Genomic DNA, 12,549 nt, shown 5'->3' on the forward strand with positions numbered 1-12,549 from the left:
TCACTTTTCTCCAGGTCCGCAAAATTCAAGCATATCAGCTACTTCTGTTTATCTGTTTGACCAACGACAGCTTTATAGTTACTTTACAAACAATGGACAAGACAAAGACAACAATTCACATCTAGTTTTTAGGACTGACAAATAGGATTATTGGCAAAATACATTAAATAAAAGATTGTAAAAACCCTCCAAAGCTTTGTATATTATAGAAACGGTAAAGCAGCAATTATGCCCAATTGCCTATATATATATATATATATATATATATATATATATATATATATATATATATATATATATATATAACGGAAATAGCTGTATTAGTCCAGTTGCGATAGTGCAGAATAAATGAGTTCTTCAGTATTAGCCGATACCTTTTTTATTTGGACTGACGATTTATATGATAGGACAAGCTTTTGAGAGTTCTCCTCTCTTCCTCAGGTCAGCAATACTGGTTTACAAGGGAAGCTATGGCTAAAATAGCGGTTTGGAAAGCAGAAAAAAACAGAGATTTAGATAAGGGTGGGGGACAAAGTGATAATTACAAACAATTGTGATAGTGTGTGAAAAAAACCATATCCACATTAAGTCCTCTTGTTTTGGTGTCAAAGAGTCTTATCATTCTGAGTTCAAATGTTTTCCGTTCTTGGGTGCGTTTAAACATTCCATTGAGGATTTTGATTTTGAAATCATTTATGGAATGATCTGGTTGTGAGAAATTATGTCCCAATGGTGAGCAGTGTCCTCCGTCTTCATGGTGTTGTATAGTGTCTGTGCATATTCATTCTGCCTTGAAGTTTTTAACCGGTTTCCCCAATGTAGCATTTATTGGTAACATTTGTTGCACTGAATCATATAAACCCCATTCCTGGATGTGCAGCAGTATGATCCTTTAACATTGAGTGTTCTATGGTTGTGAATGGCTGTGAGATCTTGGCATATATGTTTGCATAGTTTGCAACGTGTGTTGTTGAACGGTTTTGTGCCATTATGCGTCTTTAAATTCGTTATGAAGTTTTCTGTTGACTAATTTCTGTTTGAGGTTTGGTGGTTGGTGGAGAACACCTGCTACAATACAGACAGAAAGAACCTACCACACGCATACCACTAGTGGCTACATACAACCCTACCCTAGAGGGAAAACGAAAAATAACCAAAGATCTACAACCCATGCTGGCAGAGGATGTGACATTAAAATATATCTTTCCCAAACCTCCCATTCTTGCATTCCGGCAACCACCAAACCTCAAACAGAAATTAGTCAACAGAAAATTTCATAACGAACTTAAAGACACTGATAATGGCACAAAACCGTGCAACAACACACGTTGCAAACTCTGCAAACATATATGCCAAGATCCCACAACCAGTCACACCCATGCAACACTCAATGTTAAAGAATCATACTGCTGCACATCCAGGAATGTAGTTTACAAGCAGTCCTCGATTATCCAATGGAGTCCGATCTGGAAGTAGCGTTGGATAGTGAAACTGTTGTAAAGTGAGTCCCATGTTAGTCAGTGGCAGTGAGCGTTGGATAACACATTTAGGATCATATTGCTGCACATCCAGGAATGTGGTTTATATGATTAAATGCAACAAATGTTACCAAGGATGCTACGTTGGGGAAACCGGACAAAAACTTTGGCAGAAAGAATATGCACAGACACTCTATACAACACCATGAAGAAGGAAGATACTGCTCACCAGTGGGACATCATTTCTCACAACCAGATCATTCCATAAATGATTTCAAAATCAAAATCTTCAATGGAATGTTTAAACGCACCCAAGAACGGAAAACATTTGAACTCAGAATGATAAGACTCTCTGCCACCAAAAGAACAGACCTTAATGCGGATATGGGGTTTCTCACACACTATCCCAATTGTTTGTAATTAGCCTGCCTGCCTCCCTGACAATGTTCTTATCATCAACTCCCCCCCCCCCCCGCAGCATCCCCTTCAACCCTCCATGCTGTTACTTGTTACGGTGTTATTACCATTCCAATTTCTTCAAACATCCCTTTGTCCCCCACCCTTATCTACTGTACATCTGTTTTAGCCATAGATTCCTTAGTAAACCAGTATTGCTGACCTGAGGAAGACAGGAGAACTCTCGAAAGCTTGTCTTATGACATAAATTGTTAGTTCAAATAAAAAAAGGTATCATACATACATACATATAATTTGAACGGGGTACAGTGGGTTCCTCTGAGCTGAACTGCCCCATTAGGTCCAGTGACCCCCAAGTTCGCAAGAAATGCACCAGTTTAGTTTACGGTGTTTTTTGAATGTTAAAGATGGTCATAGGAAGATGCAACATCATCCCCTGATGAGGGGTTTTCAATTGGCCCATGGGGGACACAGGATTTGGCAACCATTTTGATTTCTCAGATCGGAGCTGAAAACACTGACAACTATACCAGTAAGTATCTCAGGAACTGGGAGAGCTCCAGAGATAAAAAAAAAATAGTACCGTATAGCACCAAGGGAACCCTGGTTAGTGTTTTGTAAGTCAATACTACAACAACAAAAACTAGTGTGGAGAATGCTGATTTTAAAGTGAATATATATGTACATTTAACAAGGTGTCAGTGCTGATAAATAAACCCACTATTGGGATTGCTGCTTTCAAAGTTACACACATGAAATGTAAGAAAAAGTGTGAATCAGCTACTATGATTAAACATACTACACGTGACTTTCCTTAGGTCACTTTGGTGCTAGATGACTTTATCCTCTTCATGTACTGTAACAATGCACATGACTTGTCACAGTGCAGCGTCCACCTGCCCTCACACCCAAGGGTCCAGCTCCCAGACCCACCTCGCACACCTGTGCTGCACCCCATGCAAACTGCACCCTGCTGTGAAACCAAACACATGTGGGTTCAATCGAGACCCCCCGTACAAGTATTCACAAATACAGACACTACTGAGGAGCACATTCACATGTCTGACAGCTCCACAAACCTGCCTTCCCCCCACTATCTCCCAGCACACAGGCGGTGCACGTCGTTTCTGCAGCGCGGTGCAAGCATCTCCCGGGGTTTACATGCAGCACAATAGAGGTGTTTCCTCAGACCCTTCCCCTAAATAATGCCATTCCCATGTATATATTATCCTAATCACACCTGAGAAGGAGGACGGGAAATATTTTTGGGGATGGGGGTGCTGTACATACCACATCAGTAACAAACATATAAATATAAAAATGTATTAATCCAGTGGGTGGGGGGGGGGGTGCAGCCCCCCGTACCCCAACTTCCATCCTCCATGCATTCCCCCCACCCCGTTACATAACCCAGGACAAAGGGATGCATCTACTTTCCACCAGCGTGAAGTTTTTTTGTTTGTTATTTCCCACCCCACATTTCCCTAACACGCGTGGACCCCCCACGCCAACCCACCCTTTTAATCCCCGCATGGTGATTCCTAGGGGGGCGATCTGTTATCCGCACGGGGTCATGTCAGCCCTTTGTCGATCGGTTGCTTGTTGCAGAGCAAATCCTCTGACTCTCCGTCCCCGTCAGCGATACAGAAATAATAAATACAAAGCCGTGTCTATTACCTGCTGAGAATCGCACTCGGTTTGCAGGGAACATCCCTTTATTTCCCTTTAAAATAGGGGACTCCGGATCCCTGAGGCAGACAACACACAGATCAAAATAGCAGCTCCCCGGGCAGCCTCGTGGGAAACCTCAGCAACCTCAGCAGCAGCAGCAGGAGCAGCAGGAGCAGCAGATCCAACGCGCTGACAGATCGGGGTTGCTTGAGTTGCCAAGTGAATGTGTGCGGTGCATCTTGCAAGCGCTCTCCCCTCAGCCAATGCCCAGGAGTTCCGATAGGTAACCATTGTCCCGGGGAAAGCAGCTGGATGTATCCCCCCTTTTGTAATGTCGCTGCGGGGCGAATCTCCCACCTCCCGCTCAGCCCACCCAGAGCAATGTGCCCCCTCTCCTCATCACTGCAGGAGCACTCACCTTGCACCCCCAGCCAAATGCTCTTCTATTTATTTCATCATTCTCATTGTTTCTCCCTTTCTTCTCGTGGGAAGGGGTTGAACAGAGCGCATGCTTGACACTGGGTGTCACTTCCACATCGGTGCAAGCGGGTTTCTTGTTATCTGATAAAGGAGATGTAGGATTTGGCAACTTTTTTTTTTTTTTGTATTTCGTTGAATAGGTGTAAAAAGAGCTGGCTGTCTAGTTCAATTGCAACTAAGTGTTGCTAATGTAAGACAGACAGCTAGAGTACAGCAGGAGGGGCAGCCCCAGCAGGGCGGTGAGCTTCTATTTTAAGCATCCCTTTTAGAAACTGGTTGGATGAACAATATTAAGCACTTATTCCCATGATCTGTTCTTTGTATTATTTGTTATTCATATGATTATGTCACGTGTATTACTGCTGTGAAGCGCTATGTACATTAATGGCGCTATATAAATAAAGACATACATACCCCCCTTTTCTTTTAAAATTTTTTATTTGTATATGTAAAGCATGTGGCAATGTATTATTCTACATTCTTACCTAAACTGGCAATTGTTTGGTGCTCCTGTTATAAATCTGTAAAAATCCTGATTGTGTGACAAACATTTTAGTTGCAATCAACCCTTAAATCCATGTAACTCGGCTGCTACAATGTATCCTTATAATAATACTAGCATGTTCTTGTATAGCGCTGCTAGTTTTACAAGAGACATTTTGCAGGCACAGGTCCCTGCCCCGTGGCGCTTACAATCTATGTTTTTGGTGCCTGAGGCACAGGGAGATAAAGTGACTTTCCCAAGGTCACAAGGAACCAGGAATTGAAGCCAGGTTCCCCTGCTTCAAACTCTCAATGCCAGTCAGTGTCTTTACTCAATGAGCCGCTCCTTCTCCCACTCTCCTTATATTACTAAGGTAACATTATCTATTGCTAGGCCTCATTCAGGGTGGCAGAGACAGGAGGTGGAGGGCGCGCGTCCGCGTGTGCGCGCGTCAGTCTGCTGGGCGATGTGTACACATCATCCCCAGCAGACCTTTGCTAGCGTTGAGGAGGCGGGTCTACAGACATCAGCTTAGGGATGGGTGTTGCTCTGTTCAAATCATTTTCAAGAATGATTTGATTGCCTGCCGAAGTACCAGTGACGCTGCTGCAGCTTGAAAAAACAACTTGAGTTGTTTATGCAAACTGTAGCAAGCGTCAACTCCGTACTTCGGCGACAGGGTATCTTCTACCCTGACAACTGAGATTGACTTTAAATACTTTGTTTCAAACGTGCGCGCGCACACCGCGAAAAACGAGGCCTTACAGTTTACAGCTCAAACTGGGGATCAATCCAGAAAGTGTTACAAAGATCTTGCACTGCTGGGGAGGTGGGCTAAAACCTGCTATAGAATTCAATGGATGCTTAGTATATTGAAACCCATTCAAAATAGCATTAAGAGTTGGGGGGAAATGCAGTAAGAATGATCTAATACTACAGAACTGATTTTTTTTTTTTAAATCTTATGTTAAAAAAAAAAAAAAATGTGCTGTAATATTGTTTAAATGTGCTTCTCAAGAAGTGGGATTTAATTTAAACTTTGTCACTCCAGGAATACTCCCAAGAGCCACGTTGCAGATTCTGCTTAGGCATTTTCTTTTTTCGTGAAATATCTGGTTGGATCAGCACTCAGTAATAAAATAAAGAATAGAGAAAAATGCACTCACATGCTCCTTTAGGGCATCAACTAGCTTTCTTTTTTTAATGTGCAGAATAATCAATACAAAATTCTAGATAGAATTGTTTGCAGACACACACTGTTACCATAGCAAACTGAACAACGTTTCAAGCCCCTTTATCAGGCTTAATCATGGTCTATGTTATGATAATACCATGACCATATTCAGTATTTTAATGAACTGGCACACAAACAGTTATTTTGAATTTCAAGTGTACATTCAAAATACAAAGAATTGTTTTTATGGCAGATCAAGTCCTAGACTGGGTTTTATCTTTGTTCAGAAGGAGAGATTATCTGACAATTGCCTTCTCTGGGATGATGGGGGGATTGAATTATGGCCCCACATCTTTGAGACAGCAGAAATAAAGAAACCTACTAATTTATCTTGAAAGACATTCCTTGGTGTTCTGTAGAATCAGGGTGTGTGGCCAGGAAGAGATTCCAGAATTGTGCAAATTTACTAAATATTATGTGAAAGATTTATTTATTACCAGGGAACTCAGCTGATTAAATTGATACCAAGAATGACAGGTTAGTCTATGTTATATCTCTGATATCTGTTTTCTCATGAAAAAATATAAATTGATGAAGCAGGATTAAAGACAGGGCCGGTGCAACCACTAGGCGATGTAGGCAGACGCATAAAGCGGCAAATTTTGGGGGGCGGCGGGAGTGGAGGAAGAAGGCAGGGGGGAGTGAGATGAGGGGGGTAGTGAGAGGAGATAGGGGAAAAGGGGAGAGTGAGGGGGGAGTAAGAGGATGAGGGGAGTGAGGAAGGGGTTGAGATGAGTGGAGTGAGGAGGGGGTTGAGAGGAGGGGGGGTGAGAGGAGGGGGGGTGAGAGGAGGGGGTTGAGAGGAGGGGGGTTGAGAGGAGGGGGGGGGGTGAGAGGAGGGGGGGTGAGAGGAGGGGGGTGAGAGGGGGGGTGAGAGGAGGGGGGTGAGAGGGGGGGTGAGAAGAGGGGGTGTGAGAGGAGGGGGGGTGAGTGGAAGGGGGGGTGAGTGGATGGGGGGTGAGAGGAAGGGGGGGTGAGAGGATGGGGGGGTGAGAGGATGGGGGGGTGAGAGGATGGGGGGATGAGAGGATGGGGGGTGAGAGGATGGGGGGGTGAGAGGATGGGGGGTTGAGAGGATGGGGGGGGGTGAGAGGATGGGGGGGTGAGAGGATGGGGGGGTGAGAGGATGGGGGGGTGAGAGGATGGGGGGGTGAGAGGATGGGGGGGTGAGAGGATGGGGGGTGAGAGGGAGGGGGGTGAGAAGGAGGGGGGTGTGAGAGGGAGGGGGAGTGAGAGAGGGGTAGCTGTTGGACTGCCTGTCCCAAAGTGTATAAGACAGCTTGTCACCATCCCAGAGGTTTGATTCAATGTGTGTTCCAAGAATTCAAGCTCTGGGTAAGTCATCTAAGATTCTCAGAGGCTAAGTGTCCAGTTACAAGTCTCCAGCAGGAAGAGGCTACTTGAAGGAAAAGCTCCCTCGATTATTTTGCTGTTTGTTTTGCAACAGTTACTAGGGTAAGATTGGTCATAAGCTCCTACAACTAGGAAAGGTAGTTTGTGTTACCCCAGATTTCCAAAGTAAATGTATTTTTAGTGTAAATTGTGTTACATTGTGTGTTTGTCTTTTCCTGAAATACATTACAATTTATTTTACCTCCTTGTTTGCTCAATCATATGATCCCGGTATAAATGTGTTGATAAATCTGGTCTCCGTGACAGGGGCGGGTGAGAGGACGGGGGGGGGGAGGGTTGAGAGGGGAGGGGTTGAGAGGGGGGGGGTTGAGAGGGGGGGTGAGATGATAGGGGGGAGTGAGACGAGTGGAGAGTGAGAGGGGAGGGGGGATTGACAGGAGGAGGGGAGTGAGAGGGGGAGTGAGGGGTAGGGAGTGAGAGAGGGGGGAGTGAGGAGGGTGGAGTGAGAGGAGAGGGAGGGGTGAGAGGAGGAGGGGGGGTGAGAGGAGGAGGGGGGCATGAGAGGAGGAGGGGGGGTGAGAGGAGGAGGGGGGGTGAGAGGAGGAGGAGGGGGGGTGAGAGGAGGAGGGGGGGTGAGAGGAGGAGGAGGGGGGGTGAGAGTTGGAGGATGGGGGGGTGAGAGGAGGAGGGGGGGAGTGAGGAGGAGGGGGGAGTGAGGAGGAGGGGGGAGTGAGAGGAGGGAGAGTGAGAGGAGGGGGAGTGAAGAGGAGGGGTGGGGGAGTGAGGAGGAGGGGGAGTGAGGAGGAGGGGGGGAGTGAGAGGAGGGGGAGTGAGAGAGGGGAGGAGTGAGTGAGAGGGGGGAGTGAGAGGAGGAGGGGAGTGAGTGAGAGGAGATGGGGGAGTTAGAGAAGATGGGGGAGTGAGAGAAGATGGGGGAGTGAGGAGGAAAGGCAGAGAGGGGAGGAGGGGGAATTGAGTGCGAGCTGGACTGGTGATTGAGTGAGAGTGCAGGAGGAGGGGGGATTGAATGAGGGGAGGAGTGGGAATTGAGTGACAAAGGAGGGGGGAAAACAGGCAGGGGAATTGAGTAAGAGGTGGAGGAGGGATTGAATGAGAGGAGGAAAGGGAAGTTTAGTGAGAAAGGAGGAGGGGTGGAATTGAGAGTGGAGGAGGGATGGCTGTCGGACATTGGCCTGTCAAAAAATGTGTGTCCATTTATTGGCCCGTCCCTCAAAAAAGGATTGGCTACCCCTGGTTTAGGCCGTAGAATAGAATGTGGCCTACGTTCAATATGCCACAAAGCCACTTCCCAGTGCAGCATATTCCATAGCGGCCTGGGTAAGATTTTTTTTAAATGACAACATCGGAATGTAATCTTATTTTTAAACATTAATTCCAATAATTCATGGTGAGACGTCTAAATTGTAAACTCTCCCGAGCAGGTCTCTCACTGCCTCTTTGTAGCTGTTTGCGCATGTTTGTCCGTATTTGTATGTAGCTCTGTTTATGTGATTTTCTAATCTCTGTATCCCCCCTTGTTCCACGATGCGGAATATGTTTACAAATAAACAATGATAATAACGTACATTTTCATAGCCATATTCTCAAAAAACTCGCTTTGTTGCGCTTTTCAATCAGTGCAGTTTTTAACCCATTCCAATAACATTGGACACAACATATACAGTACATCATTATATCTGTGGCCTGCTTCTATAAACGTTTGCCCTTTCTCACATATTTGAGTTTTCCTGAACTCACACAAAGCATCAGGGTGCAGGGTCAAGTAAATACACCTAAAGAAGTCGTTCTGACTGCTTCATTTTAGTTTCAAGGCCTACTATACTTTTTATGATATTCGTTGTTGTTTAGTGTATATATTTAACAGACAATTTATGAAAAAAGTGGTATAGGGCTGAGCATTTCAATTACCTCCCTACAGTTAACAGGGAGCATATATAGGCACAATAGGTCACACATTCAGCACATTTATAAACTGATGACTTAAAGCACCATTACATGCTGGATTTCTTCTTTTTTTACAAATATATTTCTTTACTTATCTGAAACACGGGGTCCCCCCCAGCGGAACTGCAGCATTCCAAGCTCTGATGGTTTGGGAGATATTTAATTTTGAAATTCCCTTACAAGATTTCTTGTCTGGTAAAAGCAATATGGTCACTCTGGTGACCAATAGCAAGCTGCAACATCATTGTCAGGTGACATTGTAGCTTCTGATTGGGTGACAACACAGCCATCTTTATTTTTCCTTGCAAGTATTGGCAAAAGTAAAAAAAAAAAGAAGTATCAGGTAATGATGTACCGAGCACCCGGCACATTTTCAGCTACCCGGACATTACCCGGACTTTGCAACTGAGAAGTGATCCCGGTGCCAGGTAATGTCAGGGTAGCTGAAAATAATCTTATTACTTACCTTTCTTACCTTTCAGCCAGCGACAGACGACATGTAGGAACAGCAGCAGCGGTCCTGTGGTGGTGTCAGCATCGGAAATGTCTTCAGCCAGTGTGGGAGCTGCAGGAATCCATTACACAGCACCGCAGAAGGTAAGCAGTGTGAGCCGGGGAACCACGTGACTGGAGCAGGAGCGTTCCTATTGGAGAGACTTGGAGTTTAAAAAATGAGAATTCCCGTGTTATGAACAACACTCCTCTACGTTGAATTTTAGTTGATTCACAAATGCATGGGTTTTATGCCCAACTGTTGCCTATATCATAAGGACAGGCCAACCTTTTGTGGGTGTGTCTTAATCCTACTAATCAATCTCTTGTGACATTTAAGGCTGCGCTTATAGTGCTGGCGACGCGACCGATGACGTCACCCGTCGCCGTCACCACTGTCGAAAGTTGTCATTTGATTTTTAGCGACGTCACTGGCGACAAGGCCAGTGATGTCACTAAAAGGGGTGGGCCGCGCAATTTGATTGGTTTAGAGACAGTCACATTGGCGACAGGCTGTAAAAAAATCAAATTTACCCGATTTCAACATTTTTGGTCGCTCCGTCGCTCCGTCGCCCTTACTATAAGCGCTTGTGACAGAGTCCATGTATTTGTTTCGGAGCGATGTCGTGTCGCTGTCGCCGGGCACTTTAAGCGCAGTCTAAGGCTGGGAGAGAGAATGATTTTTTTTAAACTGAAATGACTCAGAGTTTAAATATACTATAACTCTCTCCCTGTAACCCTTAGGCTATGTCCCCGGTGCGAGGCTGCTGCATGCGCGCCTGGCGCAATCTGCAGGCAGCAATGGGAGGTGCAGGGGGCGTGGCCAAATGGGGGGCACAGCTGCGCTCCCATTGGCTCCCCATATCTGCCCTTGTATTGGCTCCCAGTGCACACCTGACCGCGTTGCCGCACGGGAACACAATCGTGTTGTATCCCCTGCTGGCTGATGCGCCACCGCACTGCGTGAGCCAACACGCACGAAGACACTGGGGCCTGCCACTGCTGAGGTGAGTGATTGGTGTGCGGGCGCGCTCGCCGCCATCACCACCGGGGACCTAGCCTAAGAATAATGTTACCCTCACCATCTCATTCGTCACCTTTTCTGCTAGCCAGAGGGTCTTAGGAATTTATACAACAGGCTTTGAAGATACAAATGTCATTACCAGGTCAATTTCTGGTACATCTGGCCCCACTCACCCTTCAAAACGTATTGTTTTATTGAGTAATAAATTTACTGACCAGGTTAGCACAGATAATCACAGGAGACGGAGAAAAATAGGTATTTTAAAATGTAAGTTAACCCCTTTTGTGAACTTATGTTTTGTGACCACATGGTTACTTCCTCTGTAGCCAGTGTCCGGAAGTTATTTATAGTAGTGTAACGGTGTTTCCCCCACCCGATGGGAGTTTCTGTCATTACAGCGTGTGTGGTGCATGCTAAATGTTGGTAAGCAGGAGGGCTGAGTTGTCCGCTGATGTTTGTGTGGACAAAGGACAGGATTCTGGGGTACATACCCAGCATACTTCTCTAGCAGTGCAGCGCCTCCATCTGTCGTAGGCTCCAAATGTATGGAGGCGATCTCCTAAGATAGAAACGATCACCTCTCCCCCCAGTAAGATCACTCACAGGCAGGAGGTATATGAAACAAGAATGGTCAGCACTGACAGTCACGGCAGGCTTCTGCCCAATGCAGTCTCTGGCTCGGATATCCAGCTGTAGGATGGTCCCTGGACCTGCACTATGGGTCAAAGGCCCCCGCAGCAGTCCTAGCTCTTCTCTGCACCTCTAGCAGAAGCAGAGGAAAGGTGCACACTCACTCTCCCCCAAGGGGAAGAGGCACAGAGAAGACCCAATGTTCAGACAACCTGTGTTGTGTATTTAAAACCAGAGACAGAACATAAAACACAAACAGAGCTCAGTGCACATCCAGTAAAACTTATACACGGTACAGTGCCTAAATATACATGTATAGATATCTATTAAATAAAATGGTCTTTTAGTTTAACATTTTGGCCAAATTGTTGTAAGCCCCTGAGCCACTACACGGCAGACCACATCTCAAGGGTCCCTAACACTAATATGAATTCTTAATAACCTGTGCATTACCAGGAAGAATGATTTATAATAAATCTGTCAAAATTAGTTGCAAAGTTCTAAGTCTGATTGAAGCTTTTATTAACCTGTACATTACCAGGAAAAGCACTCTGTATTAGATTTGTCACAATCACACTGCAAGCAAGCAAGTTCCCCTGAGAGTGGGAGCTTCAATCAGACTTAGAACTTTGCAACTAATTTTGACAGATTTATTATAAATCATTCTTCCTGGTAATGCACAGGTTATTAAGAATTCATATTAGTGTTAGGGACCCTAGAGATGTGGTCTGCCGTGTAGTGGCTCAGGGGCTTACAACAATTTGGCCAAAATGTTAAACTAAAAGACCATTTTATTTAATAGATATCTATACATGTATATTTAGGCACTGTACTGTGTATAAGTTTTACTGGATGTGCACTGAGCTCTGTCTGTGTTTTATGTTATGTCTCTGGTTTTAAATATATATATTGCCATGCTCAGTAGCACTCCTCTGTGACACTTATATGCTTATATATATGTTGTGGTTATTTTGGGGGTTCAATATGAGCTTGTGGGTGTCCTGTATGTTTTACAACCTGTGTTGTGGACAGAAAATATGATTAAAAGTGCGCAGCTAATAAAACTTCATAGTGATAAGACACAAATAGTGACTCAAATCAACCAAGTGTGCATACCCATATGCCCAATATAGGGAAATAATGAATATATAATAAATACAAAACCGTATTAGGTGAATAGATTAGCGTCTGCAGCCGTATCAATAGAGTGGCTCACACCCTTTGCACTATAGGAACGAAAACACAAGAAAACAGCGCAAAAACGCACATAGTGAAGTACATAAAAATGTGTTTTATCAATTTAAAACATCAGATAAATAGG

The 12,549-nt window shown here is 45.0% G+C and overlaps 1 protein-coding gene and 1 long non-coding RNA gene across 3 annotated transcripts in view; one reads left to right on the forward strand and one right to left on the reverse strand.

Annotated features, from left to right (window-relative positions):
- The window catches only part of GPR153 (G protein-coupled receptor 153), a 66,928-nt gene extending 62,691 nt beyond the window's left edge, over positions 1 to 4,237 (reverse strand). The window contains exon 1 of one of the 2 annotated variants that reach the window (XM_075604969.1): positions 3,985 to 4,237. The gene's annotated coding sequence lies outside the window, so the exon portion shown is untranslated. Of the gene's footprint in view, positions 1 to 3,572 lie in introns of both variants that reach the window. The other variant, XM_075604968.1, reaches the window with a different exon arrangement.
- A 2,850-nt stretch (positions 4,238 to 7,087) lies between these two features.
- The window catches only part of LOC142496503 (uncharacterized), a 46,377-nt gene continuing 40,915 nt past the window's right edge, over positions 7,088 to 12,549 (forward strand). Inside the window, exons 1-2 of the long non-coding RNA XR_012802023.1 lie at positions 7,088 to 7,219; positions 9,565 to 9,679. This is a non-coding gene — a long non-coding RNA (uncharacterized LOC142496503). The remainder of the gene's footprint in view (positions 7,220 to 9,564; positions 9,680 to 12,549) is intronic.

Source organism: Ascaphus truei, chromosome 6, assembly GCF_040206685.1.
Source record: "Ascaphus truei isolate aAscTru1 chromosome 6, aAscTru1.hap1, whole genome shotgun sequence".
NCBI lineage: Eukaryota > Metazoa > Chordata > Amphibia > Anura > Ascaphidae > Ascaphus > Ascaphus truei.